We start from the raw sequence: 16,996 nt of genomic DNA, 5'->3' as shown, positions 1-16,996 counted from the left end.
GACAGCCCCGGGATGCCCCAGGTGGATGGAGCACGGCCACTGCGGGGTGTCTGCCCGGGCCCCTCTTCCATCCTGTCCGTGGGCATGTCCCCAGGGGATGGGATGGGATGGGACGGGATGGGATGGGATGGGATGGGATGGGATGGGATGGGATGGGATGGGATGGGATGGGATGGGATGGGATGGGATGGGATGGGATGGGATGGGATGGGATTGGATGAGATGGGATGGGTCCAAGCTGGCCGCAGCCATCAGTCCTGTGGCCCAGCTGTGCCACTCACCATCCTCCAGTGGCTGGAACTGCTCCGGTTTTTCATGCTGTTGCACTGGAGCAGCTTCAGGGCTATTCCTTTTTTTCCCCCTGAACACTCTGAACAAGCGGAGAAATCTGCCCGCCATGCCAGAGTCTGGCCTCGAAGGGCAACTTCTAGATAGAAGACTTAGGAAAGCTCCAAGTCAACAAGTCCTCAAGGACACTTGCAAAAGAGAAGCCTCGGGAAGGCCACGGGCTGCCAAGTCCTGTGGTCTTGCCACGAGGTCAGCTGTAGGAATAATGCCTCGGAAAAGCTCCGAGTTGGACAGGAACGAGCGCGCTCTGCGGGGGCTCGTCACGGCACCGCTCTGTCCCGTCCTGTCCGGTCGCCTGCTCCGAGCACTGTGGTGTGCTCTGGTCACTGCCAGCTCCTATGTCAGCACATGTCACAAAGGCCATCCAGTCCCGTTCTATGCCATAGTGACCATGCTGCACCATGTCACAAAGGGCCCTTGGAAACACTGCCACCTGCCCTGGGGCCACCCCCTGCCCAGCCAAAGTGGCCCAGGTTGGCAGGAATCCCTGGCCCCAAGTGTCTGAGACAGCCTGACAGGATCTTTAGGAACGGCTCAGACCATCAGCAAACGCTGCCCTGCTCTGCGGGCTCAGGGCAGCAGAAGGAGCCCCCAGGGCTGCCGACGCAGCTGTGCTGGGAAGGGCACGGGACCTTCCATGGGAGCTGCCATGTCCTCCTTGGGACGCGTCCCAGCCCGTGGCCATCCTAAATCCACGGGTGTGGCACACACAAGGAACTGTGGGCCAGGGCAGGAATGCTGCTCTGAGCCCTGGGGCCCGGGGAGCGCTGGCACCAGCAGGTGAGGCAGAGTCCCTGCCCAGGCAGACCTGCCAGCCCCCGAGCACTGGCAGGGCTGGTGACGTCTCCTGCCCCAGAGACCTGTGCCCCTGGGGGGCTTCTGTGCCAGAGGGAGCCAAACCCCGGTGCACTGGGGGCTGTGCTCCTGCTTGCAGGGGCTGTTGGCAGGAACACCTGGAGCAACTGCTGGCAACAATGAGTAGATGGGTAAATGGTTAACCCTGCCCCGTTATAGAGATCTAAGTGGCCAACAAAGTACAGCTCTCCCCTCTTGCTCCCTGCTGCAGAATCAGGACCAAAAAGAGGAAAAGTCACAGATATTCCAACTAACCTCTATAACCAGAGCTGTGCCAAACCACAAATGCTGCCTTCAAACAGACTCAAATTCCAGCCTAGACCTCTCACCTCCCAGACAACTCTTTCCCCAACACACCTCCAACACCAACACCCTGCAAACACCACACCGAAGCCCTCAACATCCCGCCAGGATCCCCAGCTGTCCCTGTGCCTCCGCAGAGTTTCCCTCCCTCCAGCAGACCCCCTGGTTCCCTGCACGTGCCGTGGGATGGCACTCAGGAGGATCTGCTCCAAGGCCTTCCCCGGCAGCAAGCTCAGGCTGCCAGGCCTATGGATACTGGATCATCCTTCCCACCGAGCCTTCCCATGCACGGCTCTTCCATTGGCACATCTGCGCTCAGCTGGGACTACTCCGCTCACCCAGGACTGCTGGGAAAGGATCAAGAGCAGCCTGGCAAGCTCTTTCTCCAGCTCCCTCTGTGCTCTTGGGGAAGGTAGAACCTTCCACAGGAAAGCAACTGGTGCCACAAGGAGTGGGTGGCATCAGGCAGCTCTGGGGAAGCCCCTCAGGAATGCTGCATCCTGAGGGAACACTGTTGGCCTTGACCTGTTGGCACCTGCAAAAGCTTCAAATCAGCTGCCTCAGCTCCCAGGACCTCTCTTGGCCAGCATCCTGACGTGGATGCAGGACGGCTGCCAGGCACTGCTGGGACCCAGCGGGACAGGACCGGCTGTCTCGTGCCCACGCAGCAGCCCTGACACAGCCAGGGCCATCCCGAGAGCAGACAGACGCTCACGGGCCAGCAGAGAGGAGCAAGGAGCCCTGGGCTCCTCTCAGGGTATCTCAGCTGGGCTCACTCCACAACACGCCTCCATTGGAAGGCCTGCTGATGCCCAGCTGCCAGAAATGCCCACCTTGTGCTCTCCAAGATGCACAGGGAGAGCCAAGGAGCAGGACACCTTGGCAGGCAAACCTTCCAAGCCTTTTCTGAGGCCAGGCACACACCAAGATCAGCCAAGACTCCCCACCACACTGCCTGGCCCACCCAGCCCAGCTCTGTGCTGGCCCTGGGCCATGGCAGCTCCCAGCAAGCAGGAGGCAAATCTTGCCAAGAGCTGAAGTACAGCAGACAGGGAAGATGTGAAAAGTGAGTGTGTAAAGGCCTTTTAATTCACAGCTCCCACAGAGAGCCTTGGGGCTCACAGATGGACAGAGATGGTTCTGCTCACCCCTCTGTCCAAAGGGGGGTAACACACACTGCTGCAGGTGCTTGGGTTGGTCTCTGCAGGTTCAGGTGGATGCCAAACCTGCTCTTCACAGGCTTCTCCCTTGCCCTGCCCCTCTGCCAAGTTCTCTAAAAACCCCACAGCACTGCCTTTGCCCTGTCTTTTGGGGGTAAGAAATGGATTCCGGAGCTTTGTGAAACCAAGCCCCGTCTCGTTTGTTCCTGGCACCCACAGCTGCACTCTCCCTGGACACCACGAACTCAACTTCTGGAGGATTTGTGGGTTATGGGGGAATTTTGGCAGTGTTCTCCATCTCTTTGTACTCAAAAAAAAAAGCCAAGAGGGATGAATTTGTCACCGCAAAACCACTTAATCCCACTGAAAACAACTGAATTTTAACCTATAAAGGCACAATCCCACCTCCAATTGCATGTTCTGACCTCCAAAAATCTCAATCCCACACAAAGCTCACTTGATTCCACAGCTGCCAGAGTGAGATGGGGTTGGGAAGAGATTGGGAGAAGTGGGATCCCAGTTTGCAGTGGTGGGATGTATTTGATAGCGAATAAAACTTTCAGAGTTACTGATTTCTGTCCCCTTCATTTTCAGTCTGTTCTGTTTGTAGAGTGGCTCCTTCTCTGCTGATTAAATTCCTATAAAAATTATTTTTTTTTAAATCAGCTGACCCAAACAATTCCAAAACCAATATTCATATAAAACCACCCATATTTTTTTAAACAATTTTCATTTTTTAGAGTGTTTAAGGGTGCTATTGAAGTGTAATTGTTTGGTTAAATTGTATGAGACATTATAGTGGTGTTTGGTTTCGTGTTCAGTATATTTGTAGTGTGAATTGTTTTACTAAGGTGTGTTCGATTGTATGTTTAGATTGGCTGGTGCTGTGAGAGGCGCTGGGCTCTGCCTGGCAACTGATGAGTCAGAGCCATCCCGGGCGCTGATTGGCTGAAAATCGCCAGGCGGGACCAGCGCCGAGTTTCTGCCTGGGAACTGAATCGTCATCAACGCCGCGCGCTCTGATTGGCCAGGATCTGCTTCGGGGCGGGGCCGGGAGGAACTGGGGACCCCCAGGAGCCCCCCGGGTTTGGGGGTTTCCATCCCCCCTCGGCCCCCGGGGCGGCCTTGGGGCCACCCCAACACCCCCGAAATGGGGAGGGTCCCCGGAGCCGCTTGGAAGCCCCAAAAATGGGCTGGAAGCGGCAGGAGCCGCCCCCAAAAGGGATTGAAGGGTCCGGTCCGGGAATGGCTCCGATCCGGATTGGGGCGGGCTGGGATTGAGGGAGGGTCCGGTCAGCGGCTGCGGAGGGGCTGGGATTGGGGAGGGCTCCGGGATTGAGGGGATGGGTCCATTCCGGGACTGGGGCAGGATCGCTCCCTGGGGGTGGGCTCCATTACTGAGTCAGGCTCTCTCCCCTTCCCGATCCCAATCCCGTTCCCTGATCCTGTTCCCGATCCCAATCCCATTCCCATTTCTGTTCCCGATCCCGATCCCGATCTCATTCCCAACCCCATTACACTCCCATTCCCGATCCCGATCCCGATCTCATTCCCAACCCCATTACACTCCCATTCCCGATCCCAATCCTATTCCCGTTCCTGTTCTCGATCCCGATCCCACCGCTGTTTCCAGGGAATGGCTCCTATCCCAGCCCCGACCCCAAACCCGGGGGGTCAAACACTGGGGTCAAACACCCCAAATCCCAACTGGGAGGGGGGAGGACAAACAGCCCCAAACCCAAACTCTGGGATGTCAACCTCCCCCCTGCCCCAAACCCCAAATTTTAGGATCAAACCCCCCAAATCCCAGATCCTGGGCTGTCAAACACTCCCCAAATCCCAAACGTTGGCATTAAACCCTCCTGACCCAAAATCCTGGGGTTCAAAACATCTGGGGTGTCCAACACCCCCAATTCCCAAAGTCTGGGGTCAAATACCCCCAAATCCCAAATCCTGATGTGTCCAACTCCCCCAGCCCCCAAAGTTTGGGGTTAAATCCCCCAATCCCCGACTCCTGGGGTTTGAAGTATCTCGGTTGTCCAACCCTCCTCCTATCCAAAGGTTGGGGTCAAACCCCTCAATTCCCAAACTTTGGGGTCAACCGCCCCCCAATCCCAAACCCTGGGGTGTCAAATCCCCCTCATCTCCTCCACTTTGGGGTTAAATCCTCCAAAATCAGTTGGTCAATCCCCCCAGTTTCCAAATTTTGGGGTCTAAACCCCCAAAACCCAAATCCTGGGCGTTGAAACACCTGGGTTGTCCAACCACCCTCAGCCCAACGTTTGGGGGTGAAACCCCTTGATCCCCAAATCTTGGGAAAAAAAAAACCAAAATCCCAAACCCTGGGGTGTCAAACTCCCCCAGTTCCCAAAGTTTGGTGTCAAAAACTCCCAAACCCCGAGGTGTCAAACCCCCCTAAACCCCAAATTTTAGAATCAATCCTCCTAGTCCCCAGAGTTTGGGGTCATGACCCCCCCAAATCCACGCCAGCCCTGGGGACACAGAGGGGTTTGTTTGGGGTTATTTGGGGTTACTTGGGGTTTGTTTGGGGTTTGTTTGGGGTTATTTGGGGCAGCTCCAGGTGCAATGTTTGCAGAAAGACCCTGGGTACAACACTGGGAAAAAAAGGGGAATGGCTGGGAATTGGGGGATTCAGGATGGGGAAAGATCCTGGGTGGGAAAAGGGGATTTAGGGTGGACAGGGAAGGATTTGGGATTGGGAAAAGGGGATTTGGGATGGGGAAAGGGGAATGAGGTGGGGAATTGGGGTGGAAAAGGGAGATTTTGGCATTGGAAAAGGAATTTGGGGACAGACAAAGGATGTGGGGAGAAAAAAGGAGAATTTGTAATGGGAAAAGGAGGAGTTAGGTTGGGAACAGAAGGATTTGGGGTCAAAAAGACATTAGGGATTAAAAGTGATTTTGATGTTGAAAAAAGGAGGATTTGGGATACAAATGAGGATTTGGGATAGAAAAGGAGGATTTAGGATAAAGAAATTATTTAGGATAAAAAAAGGGAGGATTTGGGCTGAGATGAGCTGAATTTACCTGGGGAATTAGCGGCATGCAGGGGGTTTGGAGCAGGGTCAGGACCATTTTTGGGGCAGTTTTCTGGGATTTTGGAGTATTTTCTTGGGATTTGGCGGGAGGTCTATGGGATTTGGGTGCATTTTTATGTGACTTAGGGTGTTTAGGGTTGGTTTTAGGGATTTTTGGGTGTTCCTATGGGATTTGGGAGCACTTTTATGGGATTTCAGGGGATTCTATGGGATTTTGGGGCAATTTGAGAAATTTCAGGGTATTTCTATGGGAGTTTGAGGTGGTCTGGAGGGACTGCAGGGTGTTTCTATGAGATTTTGGGGCAGCTTGAAGGCATTTGAGGTGTTTTGGGGTAGCTTTAGGGTATTCTGGTGCAGCTTTGAAGAATTTTGGAGTGGTTTGGAAAGATTTCAGGTCATTCCTCTGAGATTACAGGGTGGTTTGGAAAGATTTGGAGTGTTTGGGGACACATTTTAGTTATTTAGGAGTAGCTTTGAGGCAGCTTTTTAGGGATTTTGGGGTATTTCAGGCCCGTTTTGTTTGGGTTTGGGGTTATTTTGGTGGGGTTTGGGGTGTTCTGGGTCACTTTTTGGCGAAGCAGATCTCCATGGGTGGCTCTGGGTGATGCTGGAGCCCTGCAGGGCCTCGCGGGCGGCGCCCGCCTGCACCTCGGTGTCCAACTGCAGCGAGGCGATGTCGCGGCACCCGGGCACCAGCGCAGCTCCTGGAACCCCGGGAACCTGGGATGGGAACGGGGCCAGGAGAGCCCGGAACACCCGGGAACCTTCCCCAGACACCCGGGAATGTTCCCCCAGAAACCTGGGAATCTTATCCCAGACACCCAGGAATGTTCCCCAAGAAACCTCTGAATGCTCCCCAAAAAGCCTGGGAATGTTCTCCCCAAATTCAGAAATGCTCTGCAAAAAAAGTCCTGAAACATTCCCCCAGAATTTCAGAAATATTCTCCAAAGAAATCCAGAAATGTTCCCTCAATAAACTCCTGGAACATTTCCAAAAATAGGAATTTCTGTTCCCCAGATAATCCAGAAATATTCCTCCCAAAAAAATCCAAAACCAACCCGATTCCTCATCCAGAAACGTTCCCCAAAAATACAGAAACGTTCCCAAAAATCCAGACATTTCCCCCCACACCAAAATCCAGAAACATTCCTCCAAAAATCCCAAAATTTCCCCTCAAAAATATCCAGAAATCCCTCCCCAAAAATCCCGTAAATTAATAAATTCCCCTCCAAAATCCAGACATTCACTACCAAAAATCTAGAAATTTCCTCCCTAAAAAATCCAGAAATTCCCCCTAAAATCCCAGACATTCACCCCCAAAATCCCGATATTTTCCCAAAAATCCAGCCCCAAGCCCCCCTCAGCCTCTCACCCCCCAAGCCCCAAAATCCCGCAGTGCCCAAAGCCCGGCCGGAATGCCGGAATGCCGGGATTGCCCCAGATCTCCCTGGCTGAGGAGCAGGGGGAGCATCAGCTCCTGGGGCTGCTCAGGGAGCTGGGCAGGAACAGGATGTGCTTCGGGGCTTTGCCACAGCCGGGGGACACGGGAGACAAACCCCAAAAGCTGCCCCAGAGCTGCCCAAAGTCACTCTGGATACACAACACAAAATCTGCCCAAAATCCCAAGAGAAAACACCAAAATCCCAACAAAATCCTGAGAAAAAACACAAAATACCCCACTGAAATAAGAATAATAATAATAAACTCACAAAAATCTCCCCAAAATCCCCCACAAAAATATCGCCAAAATCCCATAAAAATCCCCCAAAAAACACCCAAAATCCTGCAAAAATCTCCCTAAAAAATACCCACAAACCGCCACCAAATCACAATAAAAATCATTCAAAATCCTCACAAAAACTCCCACAAAAAAATCCAATTAAAATCCCATAAAAATTCCACCATAGAATCCTTGAAATGCCAGAAAATCCACACAAAATCCCAGGTAAATCTCCACAAAAATTCCACCCAAAAGCCCACAAAACTCACCCCAAAAATCCCCACAAAAATCACCTCAAGGCTCACAGAAATCCCTCAAAATCCCCAAAAAAATCGCCCCAATAGCCCCAGAAATGCCACAGAAAAAATCCCTCAAAAAGTCCCACTTAATTCCCATGAAAATCCCACAGAATCCACAAAGAAAAAGCTGTACAAAAATGCCACCAAATATGCCCCAATCACACAAAATCCACGTAAAAAATCCCACCAAATCACCCAAAATATCCCACCAAAATTTCCCCCAAAACCCTCCAAAATCCACACCAAATCCACTCAAAAAGTCTGCACCAAAATCCCACCAAAGCCCTCTCAATTCCCCCCAAAAATGCCCCCAAGTCCCTTCACATCCCACCCAAAGCCCAAGGAAATGCACCCAAAAAATCCCCACAAAATCTTCCCTCAAAATCCCAGCAGAACCTCACAGAACCCCCCCAAGAATCCCGCCCAGATCGCTCCGAGCGCCCGAATCCCCCGGAACAATCCCCGAGCCATCCCCGCCCGCCCCCGCGCTCCGGCCCCGCTCTCTGTGGGGCCGGGGCCTCTCCCCCCTTGGCTCTGCGCTGGGGCTGTTCCCGAGGATTTTGGGGCATCTGGGAGAGCTTCCAGAGGGGACTTGGGGCTTTCTGAGGGGTCTGGGGGAATTCAGAGGGGATCTGGGGAGGATCTGGGGCTTTCTGAGGGATCGGGGGAATTCTCAGGGATTTGGGGCAGTTCCAAGAGGGATTTTGGGGTTTTCCAAGGGATTTTCAAGAGTTCTGAGGAATGTGGGGAGGCTCCAGAAGGGATCTGGGGCAGTTCCAAGAGCAATCAGGGACGTTTTTGAGGGATTTTGGCAAGTCCTAGAAGGAATTTGGGGAATTTCAGCAGGATTTTGGGGGAATTTAGAGGATTTTCGGAGGTTCCAACAGGGGTCTGGGGTCCTTCCCAGGGGACTGGGGGTGGGTTTCTGGATGGATTTCTGTTTCTTCCCCTGATTTCAGGCTTTTCCCCAAAATTTCCTGTTTTCCCAAGGATCTGTGGCTTCTCCCCTGGATTTGGATCTCACTGTGGGGTAGAAGGGGAAGGTTTGGGAGATTCAGAGTGAATTCTGGGGGCTTCGTGGATGGATTTAAGTGTTTGGGTGGGTTCCAAATTGAATTTTGTGCTTTTTCCCCAGAATTTCAGGATTGTTCCCAAAATTTGGGTATTTTCCTGAAAATTCTGCTGTTACTACAGGATTGTCCCAGAAGGAGAAGCTTTGGGGGGTTTTAGAGTGGATTTTAGGGATAATTGAGGCTGGATTTGGGTTTTTTCCCAAGGATTTTGGAGTTTTTCACAGAATTTCAGGATTCTTCCAAAAATCGCAGGACTTCTACTCTGATTTCTCTCTCACCATGGGCTTGTGGTAGAAGGGGAAGCTTTGGGGGGCTCCTGGTTGGACTATGGGGATATTTGAGGCTGCATTTTGAGTTTTTCCCCCAGGAATTCAGGATTTCTCCCAGAATTTCAGGATTTTTTCCCAAAATGTCAGGATTTTCCCAGGGATTTGGGTCTCACCATGGACCTGTCATAGAAGGGGAAGCTTTAGGGGGTTCCTGGTTGGATTTAGGAGGTGTTCCCAATTCGATTTCAGGGATTCTTGATGGGATTTTGGGGGGAATCTGGGTTGGGTTTCGTTTTTTTCCCTCAGGATTTTGGTTTTTTTCCCTGAGAATTCCAGGATTTCCCCCCCCCCACATTTCTGTCTCACCACGGGCTTGTCATAGAAGGGGAAGCTTTGGGGTGGTCGGGGTGCATTTGGTGGGATTCCAAGTTGGATTTTGGGGATAGCTGAGGCCAGAGTTTGGCGGGTTTTCCCCAGAATTCCAATTCTTTCCCCAGTGTCAGAACTCCCCCAGTCGCTGTCTCCCCACGGGTTGGCCGCAGGAGGGGAAGCCCTGCAGGGAGCGCAGGGCGTTGGTGGCGCTGCTCATCTCCCTGAAGGTGAGGAAGGCCTGGCCCCGCAGGCGGAGACTGCGCCGCACCAAAATGTCCAAAATCTGCCCAAACCGCGAGGAAACGGCGCAGAGGGACTTCTCCAGCTCTGGGACACCCAGGGGACAGCCTGAGCCCCTGGGGACACCCAGGGACACTCTCGGACCCCCCAGGACCCCCCAGCCCCCCCGTCCTCCTGGATCTCCTGGCTCAGCTGCTGATGGAGACGCTGGGCTGGGGCCGGGGGTCCTGCACCGCCAGGGCCGGGACCCCTCTGTGGGGACAGGGGGGCTTCAGGGGCGTCTGGGGGCTGCGACCCCTTCACCCCCTGGCACCCCTTTAGGTGTCCCCAGAGCCCCAAATCCACCCAGACCCACCTAAACCCCCCAGGTACCCTCAGATCCCCCCACTTTACCCCAAAATTGACCCCAGACCCACCTGAGACCACCCAAATCCTATCGGACCCCCCCAAATCACCTTTACACCCCTGAATCCGACCTAAACCCTATGAAATCCCCTCTGACCACCCCAAATTCCCTCAGAACCCCCCAGTTCCTCTCACAATCCCCCCAAAATCCCCTCAGACCCTCCAATGCCCCTCAGATCTCCCTAAACCCACCTGAGAACGCTCCAGACCCTCTCAAGCTCCCCCCTAAGCTCCCTAAACCCCCTCAGACCCACCAAAGCCCCCTCAGACCCCCGCATTGCCCCCAAACCCACCGCACACCCCCTATTTCCCGTCAATCCCCCCCAAAATCCCCAATTTCTCCCCAGACCCGCCCCAAACCCCCCCAGCTCCCCCGGCCCCCCCTCAGCTCCTCCTCAGCCGCGCTCCCCTCACAGTTTCCCGCCTCCGCCGCGCGCGCGGGCTCCCCAGCCAATCGCGGCGCGCCCCGTGCCGAACCGACCAATCAGCGCGCGGCTCCCCTCAGCAGCGCCCGCCTCCCCGCACCGCGGCAGCCAATCAGAGGGAGCCGGGAGCGGGCTCGGGCGGGCCCTGCGGGCGGCGCTGCCAGAGCGGGGGAGGCGCTGGGAGAGGCCGGAGCTGCGGGAGCGGCTGGGGCGGCGCCGCTGGGGAGGGGGGTCCGCATAGGGGCTGGGGCTGGGGCTGGGGGGATCGGGGCCTTGGGGGAGGGATCCGGGGGGAGTGTCGGGAGGGGTCTGGGGGGTCCTGGAGGGGTTTCGGGAGGGGTCTGGGGGGTCCTGGAAGGGTCCTGGAAAGGGTCTGGGGGGTCTCAGGGGACATCCTGGGCTGGGCTCGATTTGGGTCTGGGGGCTCTCAGGGGGTTCTGGGCCAACCTTGGGGGTCTCTGGGGGGGTTTGGGGTTCCTGGAGGGGGTCCTGGGGAGATTTGGGGGTCCCGGGGGGTCCCAGGCCCACCCTGAGCCGGGGTCTGGGGGTTTGGGGGAGGAGCACAACAGGGGTTCCCCCTGCCCCGATTTTGGGGGTCTCCCATGGTGCCCCCTCCCCAAAAAGCTCCGAGGGCCCCTGAAGTGGCTCCTGTTCCACCGGGCGGTGCCCCTGACCCAGGACAGCCCCCAGTGAGTCTGGCGGGCTCTGGGGGGATTTTGGGGGGATTTTGATGGTGGTTTTGGGCTTTGGAGGATTTTGTTGGGAGTTTAGGGGGAAATACTGGGTTTTTGGAGAGAATGACTGGGATTTGGGGGGGGGTACAGGACTTTTTGGGGTTTTATGGCTTTGGGGACATTGGATTTTGAGATATTTTTTTTAGCGATTTGGGGATGTTTTTTGGAGGGTTTATTGAAATTTTTGGGAGTTTTTTTGAATGTTGATGGCTTTCACTGGGATTTTATTGGATTCTTTGTGGTTTTGGAGGGTTTTATTAAGATTTTGGGGGGTTTAAGAAGAATTTTGGGGGGGCTTTGCAGTTGTCCCAGGTGTGGGGAAGGGCTGAGAGGCACCAAAATCTCCTTTAAACCCTTGAAAGTCCCAATAAAACTCACAAAATCCCAATTAAATCTCACAAAAACTTCATTAGAACACCCCAGGATCCAAATAAAAGCCCACAAAATCCCAATTAAACCCCACAAATCCCTCCCAAAAATGTACCCAAAACCACAAGAAAATCCCCCCAAGACTGAAAGAAATCCTTGCAACACCCAAAAACCCCACAAAATCCCACCACAAAAAAAACCCCAAACAAAACCAAAACCCAAATCCCCAAAGAATATCATTAATCCCCCAAAAATTCTAATAAAATGCCCAAAATTCCAGAGTTCCACAAAATATTTAGTTATTACAAAATACACACACCAGCACTGTGAGCTGCCCCCCCCCACCCATGTATTTTCGGTTACACCAGAGCCGGGTTTTTTGGCCAATGCCTCATTTACAATCCAATACATGTGGCTGGTCTGGAGATGGGCTGTCCCAAAAGGCGATTCTGGAACACCTGGGAGCTGATCATGCTGGTAGCGACCCAAGATTGGGATCGCTGGAGTCCTCCGGGCTGATACATCTGAATGCCATGGTTCCCATCACCTCATCAGGAAAAACTGTCCACACCTGGACCTGGATTGTTCAACCCTGGCTCAGAGAAAAGAACTTTATGAAGATGTGGGACTCTGAATAGAAAGAAAAGGCAGATGACTGAAATCCTGGCCTCGGGCAGAAAATTTCCTATAAGAACGGCAGGGCCCAGGAGGGTGGTGTGTGTGTCCAGGGGAACCTCTGCCGAGAGGCTCCTTCCTGTCACGCACCCAGCGCCGAACCCAGGCTCAGCGCTGTCCTTTTCCTTGTGGCTGGCTCAGAGAGAATTCATTCCTAAATAAATTTTATATTATTTCATTTTGAATTTGGCTGGACTAATTTTCATTTCTAAAAGGGGAAAGGGGACTGTGAGGAGAACAGAGAACATCTAAACAATAAATCACAATAATATAACTCCACATCAATAAAGATTCTCTTAAGATACGCACAATATTCATTCCTTAATTGTGAGAGCCAATCATCTCATTATCTATCTATTACAGTTTGGATGGAGACCAGAACTAATACCTTGCAAAAGGAAAAGAGGGTACAAAGGTCCCTGCAGTCCCCTGGCCTGGTACCCCAGCCAGTGGGGAAAGGAAGAGGGCAGCATGTGGCCAGGAGTTTAAAAGGAGGCTGTGTCCTCCAAAACTTTGAGAGAGAAAACCCCAGCAGCAGATGTCCCCATGGACTCTCTCCCTTTATTCAAATGAAGATGCAGGGCTCCTCTGGCTCCCTTATGGACACTGGCTTTTCACAGCGTGGTTTGTATGCACACCCGTTTCCTTGTATCAGAGTATCACCAGCCTGCAGTGACTCCCTGCCACTCTGGTGTGCAGGAGAAATGGAACCAATTTCCATGAAGGCCCTCCCAGAGGGAAGGAAGAACACACCCAGAGGAGACAAGCAACCCCTGCAGGCATCCAAACTTCAGCACCAGATGCCGAGTGAGTGGCAGAGGGGACGTAGTGGGTGCATTTCCCTCAGCCTTCTCCTGAGACTCAGCAGCTGGGGGCTTGCACTGCACATGTCAAAAAGATGTCCTCTGCACCCGGGGAGCTTTGGACCATCCAGGTGTCCTTTGTCCCCTGAGACCTCCTCTCCTGTTCCTGGTTTTTGCGCTCCCTTACCCCTTCCCTCCTCCCCTCCCCGAGGTAAAAGGGACAGCAACTGTGGCAAGCACATTTCTCTCCCTCTCAGTATTTTTCATAGAGGTGCACAGAGAGAAATTAAAGAGAAAACAATTTCTATTTCTGCTCCTTGTTTTTCCTATGTGGAATGTGTTTGGAGAATTATTTACCTGGAGTGAGTGCTTGATTGGATTCTGGGGAGGATTGTTTGAGCCTGATGGCCAATCCAGTCCAATCCAATCCAATCCAATCCAATCCAATCCAATCCAATCCAGTCCAATCCAATCCAATCCAATCCAGTCCACCTGTGTCTGGACTCTCAAGAGAGGGTCACAAGTTGTGTTAGAGTTAGAAAATAGAGTATATAGTTTTAGTCTCTTCCTTTCATATAGTATTTTTTATAAATGAAAATTTATTCAGCCAAATTAAAAATAAAAATAGTTTTATTAGCGGTCAAATTCTATCTAGCCAGCCATGGAAAAAAACCCAAAACAACACAGTGCCGAGCCTGGGGATCAACCCTGGGTGTGTGTCCTGGGTTGTAAGATAAGCTTGTATTCCATTTGCCATCTGTCGAAGGCGAACCGGTTGGACAGGTTTTTTGTTATCTCTCTCAGAGACAATGGTTTGTGTATACACCTTTGACTGATTCAATGAAAGGCTGAAAAAATGTAACGCCGTGAGGGGTCCCACCCAGAGGGGGGAAGCAGCTCTCCCTCTTCTTCGCGGGACTCCGAGAGGGGCAGCTCTCACTCTCTCTTCGCGGGATTCCGAGAGAAGCAGCTCTCTCTCTCTTCGCGGGACTCCGAGAGAAGCAGCTCTCTCTCTCTGCGCGGGATTCCCGGGGAAAGCAGCTCTCTCTCGCTCTCTCTTCGGCGGCACTCGCAGCGAAGCAGCCGGCGCGCGCAGAGGCGACGGCAGCGGAGCTCAGAGGCAACCCCGGCGCAGAGGAAGACCGGCCCCCACTGCCACCAGATCTTCAGAGGAAAATTATACCCTTCTAAAGATCACCACTTCAGCTGCAACTCATCAACTATTGCAAGGGAAAGCAATTGTCCCAGCAAAACCTGATACTGGCATTCCTCAGGTTCTAGACCTTTTTTTTCTTTCACTAGTTTTGTTTGTACCGATTGCATTTTCCTTTTTAAATTGTTGTCTAGTTTTCTCCTAGTAAAGAATTGTTACTCCCACTCCCATATCTTTGCCTGAGAGCCTTTTAATTTAAAGATCCTCGTAATTCAGAGGGAGGGGGGTTTGCCGTTCTCCATTGCACAGGAGGCTTTGCCCTCTTTCACAGACTCCTGTCTTGTCTAACCAAGACAGAATTTGGCGCATCAACGTGAGGCCCGAGGGCATTGAGAGGGAAAAAGGATTAACAGTTCTTAAGTAATTTGGTTTTGTTGTGTGTAAAAACATCTTCAGCATCACCATGTGGTCTAGTTTACCTTGGTTTGGGTGGCATGTGATCGTAGCTATACTTTTCCCATTTGCAGACCCTTATCTAAAAATGGGTCCTATGACTAAGGCTACGGTGTCTGTTATCAAGTTTGGCTTCTGGGTTAATTGGGTGAGGAATTCATGGATCTTTAATTTCCTCTGGAAGGCAGGTACATGGATTCATAGCTATCACACGTTAACTGTATGTTTTTGGGGTTACTTTAATAACGGTACCTACTGCGAGGAAATAGCACCTGGGCAAACTTTCTCTCAACCTTTTAACCATCTTTTTGGGTCTGTTCCACCAGTTCTCAAAGGGTTAAGATCCTTTATAAGTGCTAATGATACCATACAATGGGTGGTGTTGCTGATAGTCCTGTTATATTTAGCATTCAGAGATAAGGGAAGATTAACCTGGATAACTACCCTCACACCTACACCACAGACTCGAGATGCTGCTGCTCCAGAGCCTGACCCTGCCCCACAGCCCACCTCAGAAATGAACCGCCCAGATTGGGTGAGGGTTCTGGTTAAGGAGATACGAGAGATGCTGAAGGAGTGCATTTCCCCAGCTGGTGAGAAACCGGCCCTTTGCCTTGAGGAGGGACAGTCTAATAGTACAGCTGTGGAACCCACTAATGTTACAACTGTCCAGGTTCCAGCTGAACCACAAGGGCAGTCACGGTCAGCAGCAGTGGCCCCGGTAGAAACAAGGAAGTCTAAGGTGAAAGCAGAGCACCCTGCAGATAGGGACAGGAATGGAGGAACCTCACAACCCACAGGGGAGCCAGAGATTGCTATCATCACCGAGTCCCTGACGTACGAAAGTCTTCGCAATCTGCATAAAGACATTGTGCGACGAGGGCGTGAGGCTTATGCTACCTGGCTACTCCGGGTTTGGGATCTTATGGGTACAGGCGTGCAGCTGGACGGTGGTGAGGCAAGGAACTTGGGACCCTTGACCCAGGACTCGGGTATAAATCAGGTTTTTGTAAGGGAACCAGGGTCCCTTTCTCTCTGGGAGCGGCTCTTAATGAGTGTCAGGGAGAGGTTTATCCACAGAGAGAGAATGCAAGAGCACCATCATAGAATGCGCTGGAAGACCCTCGAGGAAGGGATCCAACAGCTGAGAGAAGTGGCAGTATTGGAGGTACTCTTTGGGAGGGATGGACGACACAATAATGACCCTGACAAGGTCAGGTGTACGGGACAAATGCTGTGGAGTCTGGCAAATCTTGGGCCATCTCAATACGCCACCTTCATTGCAACGATCAATGCTGACACCCACCGGGAGACAATAGGTTCTGTTGCCAACAAACTTAGGAATTATGAGAGTATGATTAATGGCCCAATGCAGGCTCATATCTCAGCTGTGATTAAGGAGTTTAAAGAGGAGATGAGGGAGGAGATAAGGAAGGTTAATACAGCACCCGTGAGAGTCACAGGCCCCAGAATCAGCACCCAACAATCCCCAGCTAGAGAGAGAGGGTACACCCCAAGGGCTAATCTGTGGTTCTTCCTGCGTGACCATGGGGAAGACATGGGGAGGTGGGATGGGAAACCCACCTCTGTCCTGGCAGCACGGGTCCGTCAACTCAAGGAGGGAAACTCTAACCGGGGGAGTTCCACCAAAGTGAAGGTAGCCTCAACCTCCCGTGACCAAGCTTGTGGGTACGATCTGTCAGACCCCCTTGAAGGGACCTCTAGTATGTATGCCCAGGGAAGGAATGATAACCAGTGTTAGAGGGGCCCTGTCTCTAGCCAGGGAGAGGCACGGGAAAACCGGATCTTCTGGACAGTGTGGATCCGATGGCCTGGCACATCAGAGCCACAAAAATATGATGCTTTAGTTGATACTGGTGCACAGTGTACTCTGATACCATCGGGACATGTGGGGGCAGAGCCTGTTTCCATTGCTGGTGTGACAGGGGGATCACAACAATTGACTCTGGTGGAAGCTGAGGTGAGCCTGACTGGGAAGGAGTGGAAGAAACACCCTATAGTGACTGGCCCAGATGCTCCGTGTATCCTAGGCATAGACTTCCTCCGGAACGGCTATTACAAAGACCCAAAGGGACTCAGGTGGGCTTTTGGAATAGCCGCTGTAGAGGCAGAAGACATTAAGCAATTGAACACCTTGCCTGGACTGTCAGAAAACCCCTCTGCAGTAGGACTCCTAAGGGTGGAAGAACAACGCGTGCCAATTGCGACCTCGACAGTGCACCGCCGGCAGTATCGGACGGATCGAGATGCCGTGATCCCC

The sequence above is a fragment of the Lonchura striata genome, chromosome 16, assembly GCF_050655825.1.
Source record: "Lonchura striata isolate lonStrDom1 chromosome 16, ASM5065582v1, whole genome shotgun sequence".
Classification (NCBI taxonomy): Eukaryota; Metazoa; Chordata; class Aves; order Passeriformes; family Estrildidae; genus Lonchura; species Lonchura striata.
Note: the sequence above shows the minus strand (reverse complement) of the source record.